This window comes from Nanorana parkeri, unplaced genomic scaffold (assembly GCF_000935625.1).
Source record: "Nanorana parkeri isolate BGI_ZX_2015 unplaced genomic scaffold, ASM93562v1 scaffold24, whole genome shotgun sequence".
Lineage (NCBI taxonomy): Eukaryota > Metazoa > Chordata > Amphibia > Anura > Dicroglossidae > Nanorana > Nanorana parkeri.
Window position 1 is genome coordinate 3,186,282 of NW_017306292.1, and position 25,416 is coordinate 3,211,697.

Sequence of the window (25,416 nt, forward strand, 5' to 3'; positions counted from 1 at the left end):
AACGAGCACATATAGGTGATCGGCGGGCTATGGACCCGCTGATCGCCTATATGTGAAACACCCGGTACCGGGTGTTCACATTGGACGGGTCTTTTCTGCCCGTGCGTGCCCGCTAGATGCAGCAGTGCCGTCCGTCCGTTTTTTTACTACGGGCGGACGGCAAGAGGTTAAAAAAGGAGCAAAGACTTTGACTTTTTAGTTAGCGATAGATTGGGGGAAAGGTTAAAACCCCTGTGAAAGATGTATCTACCCTGCACACAAATCATTTGCCTCCAATCTTCCAGGATACGCTGCCAGTAGTGCTGCCACTAGATATTCAGCATGAAGAAAGGCCAGCACGTCACCTTACCGCCTCCAAACTCCGCCCAGCTGTCACATTTAAATCGGCGGTTTCCCGCCGCCGCTACACCATTCCGATTGAGCTTGACAAAGAGGTAACATCCTCGAAACGCGTTGCTCCCGAGCATTCACACACCACCTTACCAACCCGATCCCCCTTCACCTTACCACTATCCTGGCCAATTCGCCGTCCTACATCATCACCACGGCACGGGCACTGGCCCAGTCACGTTCATCTCACAGCTCGAGTTCCTCCACCTGCAGCTGCAGCCCAGCCTGACGTCAGTCCTCACATCACCGGCACTTTACATCGCTTCAGCGGGGACACGGACACATTGGGGTCTATTCACAAATCTGCCGAAGGATCTGGCCGTAGCTTCGGCCGATCCTTCGGCTAGCTTCGGCACCAGGACCCCTTCGGTTCAGGAGAACCGAGGGGGTGCTGTAAGGGCTATTCACAATAGCCCGTACAGCTCCCGATCACGGCCGAGCGGCTCAGTCGAGCGCTGAGCCGTGCTGAAAGACGAAGCTGGCCGAGCGGCCGGCCATTGGCCGGCCGACAGCCTGCTTCTGACAGCTGGGCGGAGCCAGCCGTGATCTTACGGCTGGCTCCGGCCACTTTCAGAGAGATCAGCGTCCCTGGTTGCTAACCAGGGACACTGATCTCCAAGCATCTGACTCTCCCTGGCGCCCCGGGAGTCTCCTGCTCCCGGCCGCCAAGGAGAAAAACCCCGCTGTGTCTTTTTTCTTTATTCTGACACGGAGCGATGTCAGAATAGAGAAAAAAAAAAAAAAAAAAATTCCCATTCAAAAGCATTGGGACATTACTATTGGCTATTTCAATTTGCAATAGCCAATAGTAAACTAGCATTGTACCCGCCCTCTTTTGCAGTTCCCCACCAGGTCCACCAGCAGAGGGCGGGAACAATGCTAGTTTACTATTGGCTATTGCAAATTGAAATAGCCAATAGTAAACTCTCAATGCTTTTGAATGCGAATTTTTTTTTTTCCTCTATTCTGACATCGCTCGTGCCAGAATGAAGAAAAAAAGACACAGCAGCGTTTCTCTCCTTGGCGGCCGGGAGCGGGGGGCTCCCGGGGCCCCAGGGAGAGTGTTTACATTTTTTTAACTTTTTTTTTTTTACAGCAGCAGAGCCGCCGGACAATAGGAAACTATTGGGCGGAGCTAGCTGTCACTGCTAGCTCTGCACAATCGTTTTCTATTTACTTTTTTCTACTGTGTCTGCATTTATTATTATTTCACATCTGTAGGGGTATACCTATGGGCCCAACATAAAATACAAACCACCAACAACAACTGCTTCTTATTATCCATTTAACAGCTGAAGGTTTTATGCTCTTTTATAAGCACAGATATTTTCAATACATTGTTCTTATTAAAATAACATTTTTATTTCTGCAGTCCATTCTAACACTGTACACTTTTTTTTAATCACTTTCTAATTATAAGCCAAACAAATATGAGGAAACAACTTCTTGTGATTTTTTCCAAGGGTATTTTACCTAATTATTGATACACCGGGTATTCACTCCATATATAATTATCTATGTTGGGGTTTGCCAGTTAAAGAAAATAGTTCAGTAATCTAGAAAATGTATAGAGCCCAAAGCTAAGCATAGATCTTTCAGGCTAGGAGACCTATTGTATTCTTTAATATTTTGTTGTGATTTATATAGCTGAAAAACACTTATTTGCATAGATCAATACTGTGATATTAACATGCAGTTGAGATGGATTTGTACCGAAGGAAATTAAGTGGCAGCATCCCTCAGGTTTGAGATTGCAGGTGTAGTCTAGTGTGAGCCAACAATGTTTGCTCAGGTAAATGAAATGTCAGCTTGAAAGTGTTAGCTCAATTTGAAGTTTATTGTTTTTAGTATCTTTTTTTGTTTTGCTTTATAGGGAATTTCCATGAACCAAAAGAAAGGAGAGTAAACTAACTGTCTGTATTTGTTAGGCAACTGCTGAATCACATAGAGATAATGGTATATGGTGATACTGTGTTACACTGGCTTATTCATCAATTAATTAGCTGTCTCAAAGGTAATTTTTTTAATGAAACAGTTGCATTTTTTCATCATGCTTTCTCTTTCACAAAGCTCTGTGTATATTTGCAAATGCTCCCCAACTATGCAAGTTTGATAATGTTCTCCTAATATAGCTAAACAGCTGCTATCTAACTGGCAGGGGCCCATAACAATAATCAAAACAGTGCTGGCATGGCAACTAACACTAGAGAAATGCACAGATAGAACATGTGTGTTTTTTCCGATTTGCACAAGGAATAGTCATCTTTTTGGTGACTCATTTTCCAGCACAGATTTTAGGCTTAGTTGCCATCTACTTTGCAAAGTAATCTTAAGCACAGTTTTCTTTTTTGGAAGAAATTACATAACAGACATTTTACATTTCTGCACTTAATTGTTAGATTTAAAAGGATTTTTTATGATAGAAATATAGGTGCTGCTATTGCTGACTTGGCTTTAGCAATGCATGTTGGGTGACCGTAACCCTTATCCTGAATACCTAAAACATCAGTTATGAGAGGAATATGGAAACTGCCATCTCTGACTCCCTTTTCAAAAATGCTAGTTGTAGGGCTGTTATGTTGACTTACTGGTTTCAACACTTTGTCACTGACCTGCAGCAAATTTGCAGGCTACTAAAGTCAGACAAAATTCAGAAGTCCTTATCTCTATACATATTCTAATGCGATACAGTAAAATGAAAAACATAAAGAAATGTCTCAAACTGTTTCCCAATTCACCCCACAAAATAAGACTTTAAAAAATATATTATTTTTATTGCATCCTTAGTCAAACTGTTTTATTAAGAGTGCAGGTGTTTCAGAATGTCGTATTAATAAAATAGTATTGAAGAGTTATCACATGATATGTTCTCTATCTGCCACAAACTGAAAGCAGATATTTAAGTGCTAATTGGGAAACAATTTGAGACATTTCTTTATTTTTTTCATTTTACTGTATCTCATTAGAATATGTATAGAGATAAGGACTTCTGAATTATGTCTGACTTTAGTAGCCTGCAAATGAAAAAAAACAATTAGTGATAGTAATAGTAAAATGTTCAAAATGATTTTATGTTGAAATCTGTTTATCTTTATACTGTGATTTAAATCAAGATTTTAGCCAAACATTTTCTTTCTACATGTAAACCTATTTTTATCCTGATGATTATATTTTAATACAAATTAATGGTATACTGTCAATGGGTAGCATCTTTTTGCTCTTAGCCACTTATGTAAGTCATCAATCATCCAGGCTGTGATCCAACTCCATTACACACTTTGTCAATGCATATTTTATATGTTACTCAATTGATGTAAACATGTTTAAAGTAAGTAGATTGCTGGCAAGGTCCTCCATTATAATTCTAGCTAAAACAAATGTATCCTGATGTACAACATAATACTAAAAGTTATTAAGTAGTTTATATGAACGAAATAATCCACTTTTCATACACCATTTTACCATTTTGTTTTTTATATACTGGGAGCCCTTCTAAAAAAAAGATAAAGAGATTGATAAGATACGTAAACAATATCTCAATGCAGTATTCTATGTGGTTCAATGGATTCCATGGTTTCTTTTTTAAAGTGAATCTAAACCCCAAACTCAAAAATGTTATATTCTGCAGTTTATCAGCCTTTAAATGTGGTGGCTGCATTAGTTTGTTTTCCTTTATTTCCGCCACACGATGTGGCGCTGGCACTGTAGTACAGTATCTATGAAGAAGCAGTGGTGTCACTCTGGGCTTTCCTCCTCAGTCATTCCTATCTCCCTTACACAAGAGAACTGAGAAAGCTGATAACAGTGTCTGAGATTTCAGTTGAGTTTACTTGAAGTTGTAATGACTTTGCATTCCTGGCAGTTCCACAACTTATTTTCTGTGATTCTGTAACAACCAGACCCCACAGGTCTTATTTTAGGTGGAGGATCACAGCTGCAGAAGTATGAGGAGGGGGTGCAATCCTACACCACAGTGAATTTACAGTCTTATGGTAATGAGTTAGGCAACAATTACTTAGCATGAAAAATAGATGAGGTTTTATTGTAGGGAGCAGTCCTTTTAGATTAGTGGGGTGAAGGATGACAACAATCAATGGGAGCAATCAAGTTATCCCTATGCACAGTTCTATCAATATGCAAGCATTTGGAAATCACAGTCTGTGGTATGCTTACTGCTATTTTAGTTGATAGGAATGATAAGGAGAATGTTGGTGCCCTCCGGTGGATCTTTAGAGTAACTGCAGTCCAGATTGTAATAGTCCTTGCTGAAGCTGGGGATGAAGGAGGTAGTGGAGACCGAATTGCAGGGCTGGAGGGAAGTCAAAGCAGGATGTGCTGGTGGTTTTGGAGGGGCTCTGTCCGGCCCCATAAGAGGAAGAGGTTCGGTGCTGGGATACAGGAACTTGCCTGGCGTCTTCACACTTGCTCGAACGTCAGGCAAGTGTAACGTTCAGCCTTAACTAGGGAGTGGGGGAGGAGTCCTGGAACGAGGAACAGGTGAGTGATCGAGTGCACCTGTTACAGATACATTCTCTACAGATGTACTTAATAATGTCACCACATGTAATGATCGGCGTCTTGCGTTTCACCCTGGAGCGCAGCGCCTAAGTGTCTATAACGAGACTTCCGGCTTGCGCTCCAGAGTGGAACGCAGCGGCCGCAAACCCGTCGGCAGACCCGCCCATTCAAGGCGGAACACATACATACCCGGAAGGAGCATAGCAGCAGCGTTCCACTAATGGAGTGTGCGCCCTGTTAGCTCCCCCGGGACGAACCCTGCAAACCGGCCGAGATCGAGACTGAACTTATCCTCCTCACCGCCCACTACTGAAATCTCTGGCCAGCCTTGGAGTGTTACTTCCATCACTACCGCAAGTACCTCTGTCTGTGTGGCCTGACCCATAGAGACTGCTTCAGCTGCAGATTGCATAGGAGCTTGAATGCATAATTGTGTGCCATACCTTTACTGCTGAGAGGGACTGCAATACCAGTACTGCTTCTTATAGACTGTGCCATATCATTTACTGCTGAGATATACTGCAATACCATTGCTACTGCTTACAAAGGGTGCCATATCATTTACTGCTGAGATATACTACAATATCATTGCTACTGCTTACAAAGTGTGCCATATCATTTACTGCTGAGATATACTACAATATCATTGCTACTGCTTACAAAGTGTGCCATATCATTTACTGCTGAGATATACTACAATATCATTGCTACTGCTTACAAAGTGTGCCATATAATTTACTGCTGAGATATACTGCATTACCATTCCTACTGCTTACAAGTGTGCCATATAATTTACCTTGAGATACTGCATTACCGTTACTCCCATGCTTGTAAGTTCCAGGAACTTCACCCTAGAAACAACAACCTTAGTTTAAACCCCTGATGTATGATGCTATCAGCTCCAAACTCTCCGTTTGTGAATGAGAGTGACGCCTGGAGCTCAGACTGATCACACCAGTTACAAGTTAAACTCACCCAGGAGACGCTCTTCAGTTGATGTTACACGCCTCTGCAGTTGAGATCCTGACAGCTCAATTAGGCGCATTACACCACATCTAAGAACTAGTAAGTAAATGTACAGGTAATTTTATAATTAGTTATTATCATTTTGAGGCTTGAGAAAGTCATGACCACCAGAGACACCGGTGGCCAAAAATCTATTTAAGTCTGTTGAAGTTTATGGTATTACACATTCCTTCATCTAGTCAGAGAGTAGACTGACTTTCACTGGAGAAGACAATGATACCTAACAAATTTAGGATAAGAGTTTGTAGCTGAGGCAACGGAATTAGCAAAGAGATAGAATAAAGTTTGGGTGATTAAGGTTACATGAAAAAATCATTAGGTTACTACTATGGTACAAGCTGAGTACTAATAGTGTTCTGGAAGCTGTATTTGATCTCAGCACAATGTCAGCTTTCAGACATTTTTGAAGCATGGCTCTGAACCTGGAAAGCTACTTCATACATTATTGACCAGACGCCTTCTCCGAAATCTCTCCTGTGCAAAAGAGCTCACTGATAGCAGTGTAGCCACCCTGTCTTAAGCAGGAGTGAGTATTTAAATTTAGAGATGGCAGACTGTAGTCAGTCTGATTCTGCTTTGATAGTCTGTGCTCATTTGATTTCTTTCTAAGCTTCTCTGTTATTGTTTGTATCTGCCTGCTGCTGTGCGTGACTTTGTATCAATCAGGGACGTGCAATCAGGGGAGGCAGGTGAGGAAGAGCCTCACCTAGTATTATGGAGGAAAAAGCTGTCACCTTCAAGTCTGAAGCTGACAGCTTTTTCTTCATTCAGAGTGGCTTCTAACAGGTTACACAGCAGGGAAAGCCTTCCCACTGAGTAACCTGTCATGGATGGAGCGCTGCCTGTTAAATCACAGACGGCACTGCATCTGGCTTTTGACAGCTAAGTTAGGTTACACAGCAGCAGGCTTCCCCACTGTTTGTGTAACCCAACATAGTGAGGCCAGAGCTGTAACAGCCTCCATTTTTTGTTAGAGGCTTGAGCTCTGTGAATGGTTTGGTCCAAGCTGTCCAATAAAAAATTAAAATAAAAATCCATTGAGGACATTGATGTCGATGCCTCACTATAGTGATGAGCAAGTGGGGGACAGGGAGGCTCCTCCCTATCTCCTTCCTTCTACCTCCCTCCTCCACACATAGCTTGGTGACTGGGTTGGGGGCGGCAGGCTTGAGGCAGGGGAGCTGAGCACGGGGCTTGGGCAGGCAGGGGGAATGCTTCACCCAGCACGGAACTTACTATATGTCACTGGTACCAACAATGGTGTGTTTTGAATATGTGTGTCTACCTAGCCAAACACTGGGAGGTTCATGGCCAGTGATGCATGCTGGGGGAGGACATAAAGACATAAATATTCAGGGCTAACCTTGTGAGTGTCTCTTTCTCACTGGGCCTCCTGGCTGGGGAGGGCTTCTGTGTATTGTTAGATCATCCCAAGCCTGCTGCCTAGGGAGGTTACCATGTGCTCAAACTAAGGCCTGGGACTGAGGCTCTGTAAGTGAAGCTTGAAGATGAAGATGACATAGAACAACTTCAACAGGTGCAAGGAGCCTGAGTTGAAGTTGTTGTGCAGGGAGCCTGAGTTTCCTGTAGTGAAACATGGTGATCTATTCTGAAATGGACTAATAGCTATTACTTCAAGTACTACACAGACAGGAGCTCAAGACACAGATTGCTGCAAATGGCCTAAAGGTCCTCTATCTGTGAAGGCTGCAAGTACATTGTTCTATCTTCTTTTGGAGTCTATAACATCCTGGGTGTCCTGTGCCCTAACCCTCTGTCCCAAAGTTCTTTAATAAAGGTTCATCGAGCATCATATAATCTGTGTGGAAATCAGTTTTATTGGTCACCACTGGAGGGCGAATAAGTGTTTTTGTGGCAGAAATGTGACTGTAAACCCTAGACGGGCTAGGAGGGACCGATTCAAACAGCGGCTCTTTCGGGGGAGAGCGCTATAGCAGTAAAATTTTAAACACAAAGGCAGTAAGCACTGTGGAATTTCCATGGTAACAACGTCAACACCAGGCCTATGATATGCCTTTAATATGGTCACACTTTACCAGGAAAGGTAACTACTAAACGGTTACCAGGAAGACAGTACTTTATTGCTCAATAACCAAGTTACTACTGCTTGCAGTGAGTGTGGACTGCATTGCTTTATTGGCGAATGGTTAATGTGAATGAAAACATGCCTTTGTTTTATGCAGCAAATTTGCACCAATTAATGTTTCTTAAAAATGTGAAATTTGAAATGCTAAAGGGCTAAAAAATATAGATGGGTTTACATGTTTTCAGTGCAACTTGTGATCACAATTGCCTATGCGGCATATGTTTCTTGAAGGTATTTTGCTTTGTGCCTTGATCTCATCCACACTAGTACAGGTTTGGAGATTAGGACGCCTGTTCCCTACAGGCAAGAACATCTGTGTTTAGCATCTGCTGATTTTGCTTTAGTGCTGATAGTTCCAGGCCTATTTGCATATTTATTGACAGCATTCCAATTTAAGGAATAAAGAAAACTAATTGGTATATCTCATCTTATGTATTCAAATATTTGATCTATCTTTTATTTTTAGCTATTTCTGTAATTAAAAAAGACACATAGCTTGTCCTAGAAGCAGAATGTATTGCATGAAACAAAAACAAAACATATGTGTTAATGATCGTCGTTTTATTTGTTCCTTTGATTTAATTAATGTTCCTGAAATCAGAACTTGTTAACAGTTACTGCTCAGCAAACACAAATAGAAGTGTTTGTACATCTGGTCACCGCCAGGTGGATTACATCGAAATATATGATTTTTGCGTATGTTACTATTTAAATGTGTTGTCTTCTTCAGCTGAAGATATACAGTATATCCCCGTGTTAAATGAAATTCAACAGTGGAATTAAAAGATAAAAGTGGTAATTTAAAAGTGCCAAGTCCTGCAGGATTTAAAGGTTTTCTTTCTACTGTAATGTTATTAATCCTAAATTCAAAAAAAGGATTAGCATCCAGCTGATTAACAGGCCACATTGTGCATGTCCTAAGCACACCTACTTGGCAAATAGGGCCCTAACAAATTCTTCCCAGGGACGGTTCTTTTCTTGAAGTGGAATAAAGGATGGAATTTAAAAATTAATTTAGAACAATTTATTTGCAGACTGGATAGAGGAAGGTAAGGAGGGTGAAGCGGGAACACATGATACTTAAAGGATGCTTGCCAGAACACAGACTTCAATCTTCTCCAATAGAATACAAGTGCAGTGATGTCAGTGCACCTGTGGACCTTTGACGCTTCCCCCAGTCCATGTCCGTACCACAGCATGGGCATAAATGAGATGAAGAGTCTGCTGGAGCTAGAGCATTGCACCCAAGCCAGAGCATTGCAACAGTAAACCACTGATCATTGTTGCAAAGCTTTCCTGGGTCTAATGTATAAATATAATATTTTTTTTTTTAATCTGGAATTTCCCTTTAACATTATCCCCCTCCCTTCATTCAAGAGGCAAATTCAGTACAGAGAAAAACAATCTTTCAGAACTGAGCATGTGTGTGCAAGTAGCAGTTTAATTTGTTTTTAAGTTATGCTATGTGAATGAGAAATATATAACAAATATAAAATAGGTGCTATCCAATTTTGGCTGCAAAAGTGGAAATATAGTTTAAGTGGAGAGAGAGACAGCTTACAACAGCATCCTCTCAGGGCCTTAGTCCAGGAGGGTCGTGAAAAGACACTGTCAGAAAGTGTCCCAAATATTTAACACCTCCCTAACACACATCACCAGTCTCATAAATCATAGAGATTGGCTGTGTTGTTAAATATTCATAACACTGAGCGTTAACCCTCTGTACATAGACAGCTGGATCATGCTTAACAGCTTTTGGAAAGAGACTGTACTGTGAGGAATACTCACAAGGGGGAACACATTTACTCCCTACAACCCATGGCTTGCTACAGATCACACAAGAGAATTTTACAAAATACTAGGTTTATACACTACCATTCACTAGTAATATGCCGGCCACCAAGTGGTTATGTTTTTCCTGCATATTGTTGGTACCTGAAGCTGGACTTTTTCATGTCTTTCTTTATGCCTAATGTTTACCAGGAGAAACACCTCATTGATTATTCTTCTTAAAATAGCCATACATGTAGCAATTTAGGTATGAGCGCAAACCAATGATTCACCATCAAATCAAATATTATACGATGCAATATACTTGGTTTTGTTTGCAATTTGCCATTGAATGAAAATACTGATCACTTTACCAATACACATGCAGATATTTGTTTGATCGATCAGAAATAATCAACAAAATTCTGTTAGGGCTGATCAGCTTGACAGAGTGGAAATTGATCAAGGGCTCATTAAATGGATTGAGTGAAGGGTCCTTTATTCAATTCAATCAGTAAACTGCATTGTTTGCAGCCGATCAATAGATCTGTGGCCACCATTACACCTCTATAAAATTTGTATAAATATAATAATAACAAATAGATTCCTGTTGTTGTTTTAGTATTTGAAGCTTTTGTATTTTTTTAAAAATAGTATAGCAACACAATTGTGTACCCAAAGTGTATAACCTGCCACATCGGGCAGACCTTAAGATGCCGGTATATATAGTTCTACTCACCACATTACGGTGATGCAAACTATTCAACGTATGGCATGTCCTTCAAGGGTACAGGGTCTCAACACACTTTAAATGACTGCATTGACCGAGGTTGATCTGTATGTCAGTCCCGCATATATGTGATCTTTGTTGTGTAATGTTATATTACGTTTACCTCTGTTGTTCCATGCTTAATGGATACAAATTTCAAATAAAGAATTTATTTAAAAAAAAATAGTATGGCATAAGATGAATCGGGCTTTAACTGGTCTAATTACTCTTTATACATCTGAAGCCTTTTGGTAACAGACACAAATTGTATGGGTAACGTCATATATGATTTATTTCAGTACTTTTGTTTGTTTCAGCACTTTGACATTGGAAAAGTATGCAGATATCTAAAGTCAGAGGAAACTCAAATGTCCTTATACTTGCTCTAACCCAGTGACTGTATTAGAGTGGAATAAAGCCTGGAAAAGGACCACTCAAGGGCACATGCACAGGAATAACATCATCAATTACCCCCAATGGCCAAAGAGAAAAAATGGTTGTCACAGAGCATGTGTTTTTTTGTGTGTTTTTTTAACAGACAATCTAGGTTCATTTATATTTTGAATATGTTACTCTGGTGACATGCATCCGTAGCCGCCTAAAACAATGAACTTATGTGAAAATTGAAAACATCATAAAAATGATCGCATAAAATACTACATGAAACATCTGCAGAGTAAATATTTAAGTAAACCATAGCTTCTAGATGTTATAGCACAGTGGTGGCGAACCTTGGCACTCCAGCTGTGCCAAAACTACAAATCCCAACATGCATCTGCCTCTGGGAGTTATGTCTGCGGCTGTCAGAGCCTTGCAATGCCTCATGGGACTTGTAGTTCCAAAACAGCTGGAGTGCCAAGGTTCGCCACCACTGTTATAGCACATCAAGTGCACCTAAAGAACCTTCCGATTTGGCTAGTAGGTACCAAAGAGCATGTGTTTTATAAATGATATTGTATTGCAGAGCTCAAAATTGGTACTTTGGGTCTCCAAGTAGCGGTCCGCGGTCCAACTGCTGCCCGCGAGCCGGTACTATGTGGCCCGCAGACAGCGGACATGTCAGGCACGCCATCACAGACCGCGTACCTGACTTGCGGGAGAAGCTCCACGGTCTGCATCTATTTTCAGAATTAATAACGGGGAGTGTAATATTTTATGTGTGTGTGGCGGTTAATAAGGGCGAGTGTATTATTTTATGTGTCTAACATCGGTAGTTTGTAAAATGCTAGAGGGCATAATAAAGTATTATCTGGTAGAATTTGTTCAGGAAAACGGGATAGTTAATGACAATCAAGACTATGTGTGTGGGGGGTTAATAAGGGGGGAGTGTGTTATTTTATGTGTGAGGGGGTTAATAAGAGGGAGTGTATTATTTTATGTGTGTAATGTGTTTTAGTGTATGTGTATATTAGGCCCCAATTTACACCTATATTTCAGGGATTAGGGATTCCTGCGTTTTCCTGCAGCAGGAATCCATAATCTGACATTTACAAGCGGCAACTATCATAAGATAGGAATTATCATAAGATAATTTAAGAGGGTGTGTTTATGGGCGGAGTTAAGATCAGGGCAGGGTAGGGGTTAGGTGGGGCAACTGGTGGCGAGTTACTCTTAAGCCCTGGCTAGTAACTCAGGACTTGAAATTTTGAGCACTGTTGTATTGTACTTTTAAATATTGAGAATAACATTGTAGAGTTTCGAGAAGCTTCCGCAGCTTATTGTTCATTATTTGGCCGGAGGGATGAGGTGTGTGTGTGTGGCCTAAACATTTCAACAGATCTCTGTCCATCCCACAGGGGGTCTCCCTGTGGGAATGCCAAGGGCTGTGGTGAGACACAAGAGGCATTTCTTTGTGTAGATTGTTTCAGTCTCAGTCAAATAAATCTGGATACTTGGGCCTGGAATCTCATCCCTGTTTTGTGATGCATGACAACATTGGGTATGGAAGAAGTGGCATAGAAGATGTTAGTGGCAGCAATGTAGTAGTAAGTAGGGAGTGCAGACTTGTCAGCACTGGAGGAGGGCAAACCCAGAAATAAGCCTGCCACGGTCCCATTCTCTGACCCCTGATCCTAAATGTAATAACACCATAGAATGTTGATCCAGGGAATATCTGATTACCTTAGGGAATCAGATCAGGAATTATTTTTCCCTTTCAGAATACCTGTAAAGAGACAGCAGCTCATTGGCTGCCAGCTCTGTTTGTTTGAAGATTTTCCAACTGGATTCTTCAATCGAGGGATGCACCCCTGTGCAAATTTTGGCTGGTTCCTTAAGAAGCGGGCCAAAATCAATATATGGCCAGTTTTACTTAAGGCAAATAGGCTGTTCACTTTGCAGGGGAAGTTTCCCCTTAGCTTAGTGAATGTAGAAAAATTTCACTTAGCAAAGAATACCCAATCGTACACAAGTAAACTGAAAACCCCCCAGTAATTTTGCTTATGAATGGAAGATGGAAGTCAGAAGAGTTTCCCCTTATTTACTAACCTAAGGGGAAACTTCCAGCGTAAATTGCAAAGTGAACAATTTATTCATCGTTACTAAATCAATAGGGATGCACAGATATTGGTTTTTCGGTATCGCGTACGCGTACCGATATTTTGCTTGGCATGGAACCGGCTTCCCAGGCAAACAGGAAGCCGGGCTGTGGGTAATATTATGCCGCCCGGCTTCCTGATTTCTCAGGGAGTCGGCTTCCTGTTGTTTGGCCGCCTCGATTGTGATTGGCTGGGAAACTGGCTTCCCAGCCAATCAGCATCGAGCTGGCTTCCCGGCCGATCAGGAAGCCGGGCGGTGAGAAATGATCCGCCTCCTGGCCTCCTGATTGTCCAAGAAGCCGGCTCCATGTTCCTCCACGTCACTGCCGGTCAGAGAAAATCTCCCCTTAACGGAAGTTCCGGTATCAAAGCGTTTGGGCGAGTACGAGTACTCGTCCAAATACTCGGTATCGGCATCGATGCATCCCTATAAATCAACTACATTGACAAAAAAAGGAGGAAAACTGTTACAAATACGATTTTTTTATTTACTTTTGATATAAAAACAGAGTTAAAGTGATTAAGCATGTGATTAGGCAGTGTTACACTTGTTCTTGTAGTTAAAGTTTCAGCAGGAGTGTGATAAATGATAATCTGTTCTGCAATCTATTAACCTAGGTGAACACGTTTCCTTCCATAATAATATTATTGTCAAGATGCTGATCAGTGCATTAATCAGATGAAAGTCTAAACAAATGATTTTTCATCTGTAAAAGCAGAATGCTACAATAAATAGCAATGTAACTTGTTTTTTTTCTGAGTGTATTACCCTTTTCAAATGCAATCTAAACATTTGCTTTGGGCAATTCATAAATCAAATTTCAGTTAATGTGACTTTTTGCAAGCATAGAATACAAATGAATGATTAAGAAATGCAAAGTTTATTTTGATTACAAAAATAATAATAATAATAATAAACCCCAGCTCTCAGGAGTAATGGCAAACTTGTCACTTTGGACTTTTTAAAACTATGTTTTAGTTATGAAGATTTAAATAATAGAAGAATGCAGTACATGCTTGTCTTTTTTTTTGGAAACAGCAACCCAAGATGGGAGAGCACAGATATACACAGTTCTCACACCTCCTATATACATTTTAGAAGACTGAACTTAAAGTCCATTTCCACCTTTGTAAGTGATTAGCATTTATTGTGATAATGAAGAGGTGCAGGGATGATGTACATGTGTGAACATTTTCATGACTCACATTGCTGACTTCATTTTTTTATGAACTTTAATAATCTTTTTATTAGGCTTGAATCCTACAAATGCAAATGTTTCTGTGTTCATTTAAAGTCACTGCACGTGCCTGCTTCATGTAAACTCAGTGTACATTGCTGACATAAATAATTAAAAAAAAATACCTCTGCAAAAGTGGAAATGGGTTTTAACCACTTGTTTGCACACTCTACTCTCCTGCACTGACGATCAATCCTTCCCATACCAAAACATACCAGCACTGAGATTCAGGCACTAGATTCTGTCCCCCCAGCTCAATTGAAAATAATTCCACCTAAGCTGTTTACGCAAGTTTCTGCACACTTCTGCTTTTTCTAAGTGCTTAAAACACTTTTCATACAGAGCTGTAGTATTTGCCACAGTTCCCAGCCTCAACTTCTGATGTTTAGAACTGATACGTGTCCCTACACAGTGCCTACAAGCAAATACGCAATTTCTATTTTTGTTTTGAAATTATTTCTTCACCGTAACCAAAGGACTTCATGGCATAGGTGTTGTTGGTTTAACTATATGAATGTTGTCATGTTATATGCTGGCCTGTCTGGTCAGTATTGCCTTATCCTTTCTGCAAAATGGATTGTCTCACTGATTGTCTCCATAAAGGCTTCTACTTCCAGCAGTTTCAGCACTGAAATTCTTCATACATTCTTTTCATAATGGTGCCTGATAATGGATTGTCACGGCAAGATATTCTGTCGGTCCAATAAAAGCACAACAGCTCCTGTTGCAATTCTTTTCACAATCTCCTTAAATCGTATCTTATAATAGACTATGGCAATAAAAGCCTATTTTCTATTAAATACACTGTGAAGTTGCAATTCCTTTCACATCCTTCTTCATAACAGTGCCATATGACACAGTAAAAGCTTTTTTCCCCATTCAATGAAAAGTGCAACTACAACTGTTGCAATTCATGTTTATTATTGTTTGCTGTTACAGGTTTATTCAGTAAAACAGTGCAAAAAGGAGTGATAAGGTAAAAATATAGTAACCCATAACCAAATCAGATTTCATTTTAGTGTAATTAGAAACTACAAAGTATCTAGCTTTTTTGGCAAATAGCTTAATATTTCTTTAGTATTGCTTTTTTAAATTTCTGGTTTCCTAGTCTTATAATTGTCTTGTTTTGTTAAGGTTTAGGCCCTGGTATCCCTTCCTTAATACGGAGGAGCCCAGGAGCCTAATTTATAGAATTCACATTGGCTAACTATATTAGATTTATAGCATCCACACTGGATCTATATTTTTGTGCATCTTTATTTCTCTTAACACATTTTAATTGTTCTTGTTTTTTAAAAAAAAGCCCCTTGTGGTGTTGGCGCCACATACAAAAGCCTTTCTTGATTTTTTTTTTCTTGGCCATCTCATCCTTGTTCTTCTTTCTCATACATCATTCTTAATGGAATTAATCTATAGCAAATCTCAAAAATGCAACTTACACAGTTAGTTTATGTCTCTTTTAGCTCTTTTAATTATGTCCTACATTACAGATTAGTGATTTTACATAGACAGCAAAAGTATGGATCAATCTTTTATAGAAGACATTTTCTTTCTCTAAATTTCCAATTAAAGCAACTCTAATTTTCTTAACTGTATTTGCAATGCATGGATAGTCAGTTTTAATTACATAGTAATTGATGGCCAATCTAATATACATTTCTTATGTAATTTCTTGAGGAAAAGTCTTGTCCATGAAGCCAATATTTTCACATTTAATGAATACTCCTAACAAGTTAGGCTGTGTGTTCTCTTTTTATTTACAAGCATGGCCAAGTTCACTTGAAAAAAAATGGCAGCCAACAAGTAACGGCTAACAAGTAACTGGGATAAAGTTAGAAAATCTACTCAATTTACATGTGAATTTATGATTACTCTGTAGTGACAATCGTATACATTGCTCTGACACTTATATGTGACAGTCCTGTATTGCTTTTCTTAACTTGAAAGTCTCAGTATGAGTCATCCATATCAAAACTATTCTGTAACTGTGCAGCTAGAAAGCCCAATATTTGATTGCAGTTCATCATCAGGGAGATCTTTTTCTGGTCATAATTTTTGCAACAACTCTCCTCAGCATTCCACTGTACTTTGACTTTTTATAGTATCTGTGCATTACCATTATGCTGACCATTGCCCAATTGGCTGACCAAAAATAACCCTCAAGCCACATGGTGTTACCCAGTCAGTGTCAACAGCTGTGCCCATGTTGAAAAATGTAATTCCTTAACAGTTTTGTATCACCACCCCATACGAAGGAGACCTGCCAGGAAAATCAAGCACGCAGCCATGCCCAAAGATCTGCATGTGTGCATGGGCATCAAGTAGGTCAAGCACACAACTGTGCCCAGAGATATGTGCATGAATGTGGCTCATGGAAAAGAGCTACGTTGGCTTGTACATCTGCGTTTTGGATTGTGTAGGGTAATGTGTGTGCATACTGCCCTTAGCATCCAGTGGGCTTTTTAAATGTGAGCACCACTGAGGAGAGTTGCTAAGTGTTGTAAGCTCCTGCTACCTGTGCCTTGACCTTAGTATTTTCTTCCTGTACTTTGATTTGGCTTGTCTGAATTCTGGCGTATTCTGATTCCTGGCTACTGACCCCAGATTCTACCCTAATATTGCTTTCTGCCTATCGCTTTGGTACCTTTGCTGCTCAGCAGTCTCTGACCTTGGCTTGTACCCAAACATTCCTCCTAGCCTTTCACCTTTGTACCTCTGCTGTCTAGCTGTCTTCTGACTTCACTGCCTGTCTGATGTCCCGGTATCTTGGGTGCCTGGCTTTTGCTGATCCTGGTCTGTGATACTCTTCAGTTTTCAGATGGCTTACTAACGCCTTGCTGCATCAGAGTATGCAGCACATGGAGTGTTCTGCATACTCTGTTCCAACAGAAGGGTGGTGCTGGACAAGACCATAAGTACCCTATTTCAATATAAGTGCTTGTTGGAGGTAGAGTACAGCATACTTGTTGTAACAGTATTTGTGTTACATCAGCGTTTTATCAACTTTTCTTATTCTATTGTGTTATATTGAAACTGTAGTCTTTTAGAAGCTGCTTAGATAAATGTGCCATGAGCTTAATGTCAGTAATTGTGGCACTGTGTGGCCATCTTGTTTCTGTGAATAGTTTATAAATTTATATGTGCACATGGTCGACATATTTTTTTTCCTAGTCCTTCCACTGTTCCATTAGTTTGAATTGCAAATCTATAGGTCAAGTCTGACCTTTCTGAAAACAGTAGAGGGCTTGAAGTATAAAGAACAGAAGAAGAACTGAGTTCCCAGCCACCAATAAATTCCATACTTGCACTGCAGGTCTGAATCTGATTGGTGACTAAATGGAAAGTAAATCTAGTACCTTGTCAGGATGCATTGCAGCATGAAATCTAGACTTTCCATAAGGCTAACTGAGCGTAACTCAACCACCATTAAGGAAGAACTGTTTATCAAATTCCCAGATTTACAAATGAATATTTAAGAGGCATTTACCAAATTTACAAATCTGTTACACCTGACTGGATCGGAATATTTTAATAAACAGACATAATTGTTAGATTATGCTCTTTAAATTAATTAAATACATATATTCATTCAAGACATATACACTTTTGCCAAAAAAAACAACTAAAAAAACGTTTTTTTATTAGAATTAGCCAGACTGGCTGTGTAAGCTAGACATTTGCTATTTTTTTGATAGATGGAGACAAGGTCATAATCTAATTAGGACAGTGAGTGAACAGGTAATGCTTTCAATACACAGAGTGAAAGGACTGGTAAATTGCAGAAGAAAGTTGCAGGCGCAACATCGTTATCAAGCCCATGCATGGATGTATGAGTTACATAGTTACATAGGGTCTATTCACTAAGCTGCCGAGGGCAGCCGAGCAAGCCAACCGACCCCATGCGAAGTGAGCCGAACACTGTTCGGCTATTCACTTCAGGCTGGCACGGCTGATTTCAGCCGTACATCAGCTGAAATCAGCCGTACATCGGCTGAAATCAGCCGTACATCGGCTTGCTTCACATGGCTTCGGGTCAGCCGAACATGCTCAGCATGTTCAGCCGACCTGAAGTGCAGAAGGAGTTCGACTCAGCCGATCCAACATCTGGATCGGCTGAGCCGAACCTCCGGCAGGCTACTCACTACTGTTCGGCCTATTCTTATAGATGCCGAACAGCAGTGAGTGAATAGCCAAATGCCGCTGAGCGGCATTCGGCTCGGCTGTTCTGCTTGGTCAGAACAGAAAAACCGAGCCGAACAGAAAAATAGTTTTTAAAGTTTTTAAAAAGTAAATCGAAAACGATTGTGCAGAGCTAGCACTGCCCAATAGTTTCCTATTGTCCGGCGGCTATGCTGCCGTCAAAAAAAAAGAAAAAAAACCTCTCCCGGGCGCTCACGGAGCGGTGTCAGAATAGAAAAAAAATTTCCCATTGAAATGCATTGCTACATTTCTATTGGCTATTTCAATTTGCAATAGCCAATAGTAAACTAGTATAGAACCCGCCCTCTGCTGATGGACCTGCTGGAGAACTGCAGCAGAGGGCGGGTACAATCCTAGTTTACTATTGGCTATTGCAAATTGAAATAGCCAATAGTAATGTACCAATGCTTTTCAATGGGAATTTTTTTTTTTTTCTGACATCGATCGTGTCAGAATAAAGAAAAAAAAAGACACAGCAGTGTTTCTCTCCTTGGCGGCCGGGAGCAGGAGACTCCCGGGGCACCAGGGAGAGTTAGCTGTTTGGAGATCAGTGTCCCTGGTTAGCAGGTAACCAGGGACGCTAATCTCTCTTCAAGTGGCCAGAGCAGCCGTAAGATCACGGCTGGCTCCGCACAGCTGCCAGAAGCAGGCTGTCGGCCGACCATTGGCCGGCTGCTCGGCCAGCTTCGGCTTTCAGCGCGATGCATATGCGTTCGGCTCGACTGAGCCGCTCGGCCACGTTCTGGAGCTGTACGGGCTATTGTGAATAGCCCGTACAGCACCCCTTCGGTTCTACTGAAGCGAAGGGGTCCTGGGGCCGAAGTTAGCTGAAGGAACGGCCAAAGCTACGGCTAGATCCTTCGGCAGCTTTGTGAATAGACCCCATAGTATTTGAGGTTGAATAAAGACATAAGTCCATCAACCTATTGTGTGTGTGTGTGTGTGTGTGTGTATGTGTGTGTGTGTGTATAGGTCCCTGAGTGTTCTCATTCTTAAGAGTATCTGTACCCTTGTACATTGCGGTCTCTGAGGAAATTGTCCAAAAGCTTCTTGAATGATTCCAGACTATTTGCGGAAATCACTGCTTGAGGCAGCGAGTTCCAGACCCTAACCGTGCGAACTGAGAAGAACCCCCTTCGCCCCTTGTGTTTGAATTTTTTTTCTACCAGTTTAGGTGGTGGCCTCTAGTCTTTGTTCCGGAATTAATCTTAAAGAGTTTGTTGCTAATGTTGCTATGACTATTGAACATTTTGTACATGAAAAGCATGACCCCCTTAATCTCCTTACTACCAACGTAAACATATTTAAATTTAGTAGCCTTGTCTCATAGTTCTGGTCCTCCATCCCCTTGATGATTTTGGTCGCCCTCCACTGGACTTTCTCCAGCTCAAGGACCAGGGGCGTATCTGCCGCGAGGCAAACAAGGCGTTTAATAAGGATGCTTTATATAGAGGTGCACAATTTGCTAGGCAATGCTGTTAAGTACTGAGGAGTGGACCCAAATTTAAACATCGTATCCACACCGTCCTCTGCAGTTGTCTGCAATTGTAACTCATGGAGACTGCATTATAATTTTATTTGACATTAAGAAATGCTGCATTGTCCATGTTGGATGTACCATTTACAACAAGGGTAACAAATACAGTTATCTATCCTGACCATTAAATTAAACAAAATACAAATCATTTGGCCATAGCTGAATTGCACAAATGCACTTTGTCCATAAGGAATTATTTATTTAATTAACTAGAATGGATACATGAATTTTTAATGGGATTTCTGGGACTACTTATACCACATAAAGATATCCAGAGGAAAAGAGATTATCTGTGAAAAATGTGAGCTCATATGGAGCCTGAATTAGCAAATTAAATTACCATCTGCTGAGTTTGAAATGTTTCTAATGTCAGTTTTATTAAAAAAAAATAGATGTAATATTTGGGACACATTCATTTTTACACCATGCTCTTCTTTAGTTGCCTAGTATTTCCAGAAATATAATGACATTTTGTTTTATTTTAAAAATAAATATTGCATAAAAAAAGGAATTGTAGACCCTTGTTAAAAGAAAACAAAATCAACTAAAAACCTGATAAAACATTATAAGTGCTACACAAGCCATTTTGTAATATTATTCAAAAATTATCTTTCCATTTACAGTTTGCTAAAATTGTTGAAACAAATAAAATATTCTTTCTTTGCAGTATGGCAGACTGGACACATTATGCATAAATGTTCTATATAATCTCATTATCTGCATGGGCAATTGGATGTTTTTCCCTGAAGTCTGCACTGTGATACTAATTCCAGGCATCCCCTGCAATAGGAGTTCCATTTGTAATCAGCTGCTCTCAAAGCTTTTCCACTTCTTAAGGGACACAAATGCTGCAGTTTTTCTCACTACAATGTTCAGTTTGCTCAGCTGACTATATTGATGCTGACCTCCCAATTAGAAATCAGTTTTAAAAAAAACATGGTAAAACAAATAGCCTTTTTTGAAGAACAGAAGAAGAGAAGAATCTACCAACACATTTACAAAAATTCTTGTGATTATAAGGTATATTGTTCACAAACATATGTTTTTGTTTCTCTTTCTACGTGTCCTCCTGGTACTTAGTGTTGAAAGCGCCTACTGCACACCATACAGCGTTGTGACCATCACTATGTCACCTTGACCTATGTGATGTTATTTGCAATAAACAATATTTTCTTTGCATTTTGGAGTGCTGGTGATCTATCCTCACATCTCTCAGCACTTAGCTCTATAAATACTAGTAGTAGGCTTCATTAGTAGCATTTTTCATTGAAAACCCCATAATGTAAAGCTAGTAAAAGAAAAGTTTTCATCATTATTGTACTGAAATATAAAGTTAATTTATAAATAATTGACTGTAAAACATCAATACATTAGATACATGAAATACTGTAGCTTATTTTATTAAGGAATACATATTTGGATTTAAATATTTGTACCCAGAGCCATTAAACATGCCTGAAAGTAGAAAAAGAATAATGGAAAAAAATCTAACGCAAATCTAAACTCAATCAGGACAATTAGGAGAAACCATATGACTGTAAATACACAACATAATATTAGTTGTTATATATTATTATGCATAAGATATATTTTTTAAGTTTTCTTTTTTTTTTAAATAAGCTGATACTAAAGTTGAGAATGTTTACACAAAAAAGAGTAAAGATTTTACATCAATAATCCAATTATGTGAAAAGCTAATTCTTGTTTATTTAATGTGCACACGATTGGATAATTGAAGGGAATTTTTACTTTTTTTGTGTAAACATCCTCAGTGTCTTTAGCCTCAATGTGTGCTACTCTCTTATTCTTTGTAAATAAACTTCCATATGTATCTGCTTGGTCTGTGGTAGCCATACTGATGGGGTTGTAGTGTTATTTTTTCAATGATCTATTGTACTATCTATCTATTGACTACAGATATTGGTGTCCCCTTGTAGCCCTTTACTTTATACATATGCATGTTGTTAGTTTACATAGTACTCAAATATTTACTGTCAAGATAGGTAATTGTTACCAAAACTGCAAAAGCAGGTGCTAAAACAAATTCAAACACTGTTTTATAGTAAATGGTTAGATAAAGGATTTCATCTAAAACACTATTTAGAATTTGGTGAAGGATAAGATAATAACTGTAAAAGGCCAATGCAAAAAATTCTGAAGGCAAAATCAATTATTAACCAGAAGTTTCACAGCTACTATTTAGAGAAAGGGAGCAATAAACAAAGTATTACCAGCTTTATGCATCTGTAATATTAGATGGGGCAGCAAGGGGAATGGCATAAACTATCTTTAAGTACTGGTACCATCAACTTGCTCTGCCTTTGTGGAGTACATGTCAAAAGATTGGACTTGCTCTCACCAGAGCTGTGCGATAAGATGTGTGTTACCGCACACGTTACTGTAATGCATGGTACCACATGTTATGTGCATTGGTGCTATGAGGTGCCATTCATTCTCAGGGCATTTGTGCAGTGCAACATGTGACAATAAACGAATGTATGTTTTGTTGCAGCATGCTGCCTAAAATGCTGCATTCACGATTGTTGGTCTGTTGTGGTGCGTTAGGGACTCTATGCATTTAACGCATCACAACTGACCAGGCTGGGTTGACCCTTCCCTTACTATTTACTAAAATGGAGAAATCTATGATCACACATTTAGCACCTGCAAAGCAATCTGTAGTTCACATTGCTTGGGGGAGAAAAAAAACCGTTTTAGATATAGTAGACTTAGCAGATATAAATAAAGGGACTACAGAGAAACATATTTCCATACATTCTATGTGACCCTAGACCTTAACATTCTATGCTCCAGTTCACTCAGTGGGGTTGATTTACTATAGAGGTTCATCAGTTTGCAAAGTGAATGTTCATCTTAGTGACTAAAGTGAATGTGTATTAACTTTAGTCATCATATTCAGGATATATGCAATTTTTTTTAAATCTCCCCAGCGCATGACTGACTATTCTGAGTGAGCGCAACTCAACCTCACTCATTAAGCTTATACTTTACAAAGTGAACAGTCTCTGCCTCTTTAGTAAATTCCCATGAGTGCTTCTGTCTCTAGATATCCTTGACAATGGGGGTTATTCACAAAGCTGCCGTAGGCAGCCGAATGAATAACCGGCCCGAAGTGAAGTGAGCCGAACGCTGTTCGGCTATTCATTTCAGGCTTGTAAAGCTGATTTTAGATGTACACCGACTAAAATCAGCCGTACATCGACTTGCTGCGGCTGGTTTCGGGTCGGCCAAACATGCTCAGCATGTTCAGCCGACCCGAAGTGCAGAAGGAGTTCGCCAATCCAACATCTGGATCAGCTGAGCCGAACCTCCGGCAGGCTACTCGCTGCTGTTCGGCCTATTCTCATAGATGCCAAACAGCAGTGAGTGAATAGCCGAATGCCGCCTTCAACTTGCTTCGGCCCCAGGACCCCTTTGGTTCAGTAGAACCAAAGGGCTGCTGTATGGGCTATTCTCTATAGCCTGTACAGCTCCCGAAGTTGGCCGAGGGGCTCAGTCGAGCCAAAGGCATATGCGTCGGCTCGACTGAGCCCCTCGGTCAACTTCGGGAGCTGTACGGGCTATAGTAGAACCGAAGGGGTCCTGGGGCCGAAGCTAGCCAAAGGATCATCTGAAGCTATGGCTAGATCATTCGGCAGCTTTGTGAATAACCCCCTATGTGTTTGGGCTTTGGGCAGAAAATGTGCATGATCTATTTGAAACACACCAGTGATGTAGAAGACTTAAAACCATATGTTCCCCCAAAAAACTTCAATCTGGGAAACTGTTTATATATTATTTCACCAAGCCAAAAAGCTTAATGGGATGGAGATGTTTTTTATGTTTAAGCCTTCTGTGAGTTTATTGTGATTCTGGATCTTTATTTACTGAATGTAACTTTATATCTGTAAAACTAATAAAAAACAAACCTGCCAATTGTCATACTGGAATGTGGCTCAAAAAGAGATTCGGGACTTCTGCAATACACTATACTAAATACACATCCTGATATTTATATGGAATATGCTAACACTACATTGTATAAGAATTTTATATGCTACACATTTTTGCTATAATTTACCAGTTCTTTAGAAAAGAGACACTTGACTTTTTAACTACATAATATATTAATGTTTAATACTTCAGAGAGAACTCATCTTTAAACTCCTATTTCTGTATGTCACCATTTATGTGCATCTCATGTGCAATGCCTTGCAGCAGAAGATAAAGTCTAAGAGAAGGTGATCTTTTGCAGTTAGTGTTTATAAAGAAGAATGTTGTTGTAAATGATTTGAACAAGATGAGAGCTATAACACCATTCTTATTCTGTCCTTATATACTCCACAAGTTGCTTCAAACTGGAGTATTGCAAACCTTTTATGTGATCTGAGTAGCTTCAGTCTATCATAAATATTGCATGTATCCCATATGCCCATAGGGTACTATACTTAAACATTTGATGAACCATGAGTATCAAGATAAAGGTAGACTGAAGAACAATTGCTTTGGTGTTTATTGAACGGCTCACACAGGAATATTCTCCCAATGAGTTTATGTGCGATTTTGAGAATATTGTTCAATGGCCCAAATTGCATTACATACCCAGAATACTAGAAGAGTTTTAAGAATAAGAGTTATTCAATTATTTCTGAGTACATCACAGTGTAATCTCTAAGACATATGACCTGGGGCTTTAAACTATATGGATGGACTGGCTAAAAAAACAACTTTATATAGGAGAACAAAATAGATTAAACTTAAATAAGATCCACACACAACTTGTATGGTCAAGTTCATTAAATACAACATTTTAAAACTGCCACATCCTTGATAATGTTACATTTAGGCTCTATATATATGTGTGTATATATATATATACAGGGCTTGAAAAATTTGGCGGAACAAGCTGGACTGGCTAACCCCCTTATCAGAACAAAGATGGTTTAAACTTGAATAAGATCTCGTGGCTCACGAATTTTACTATTTGGGTGTTAAGATACAGCTCCCAATTTCCTCTTATCTTAAAAATAACTTAATGCCTGTGATGGAATCCCTTCAACTGAAACTGAACCAATAGAAGGACTTACCCTTAGACCTTCTGGGAAGAGTCAATATTATTAAGATGATCTTTTTACCTAAGCTGTTATATGTTATCATTCGTATACTTTTGTTCTACGCTAAGAAGGCTATCCTTTTGGTATGGGCCGGGCCCGCGCCCCCCTCCCTGGGTTGCTGGAAAAAACTGGTCAATCAGTCACTGCCGCTGTATAAGCTTACCTATGCACAGAGGGGTAGCCCGGCCCGGTTTGAACGTATTTGGGGCC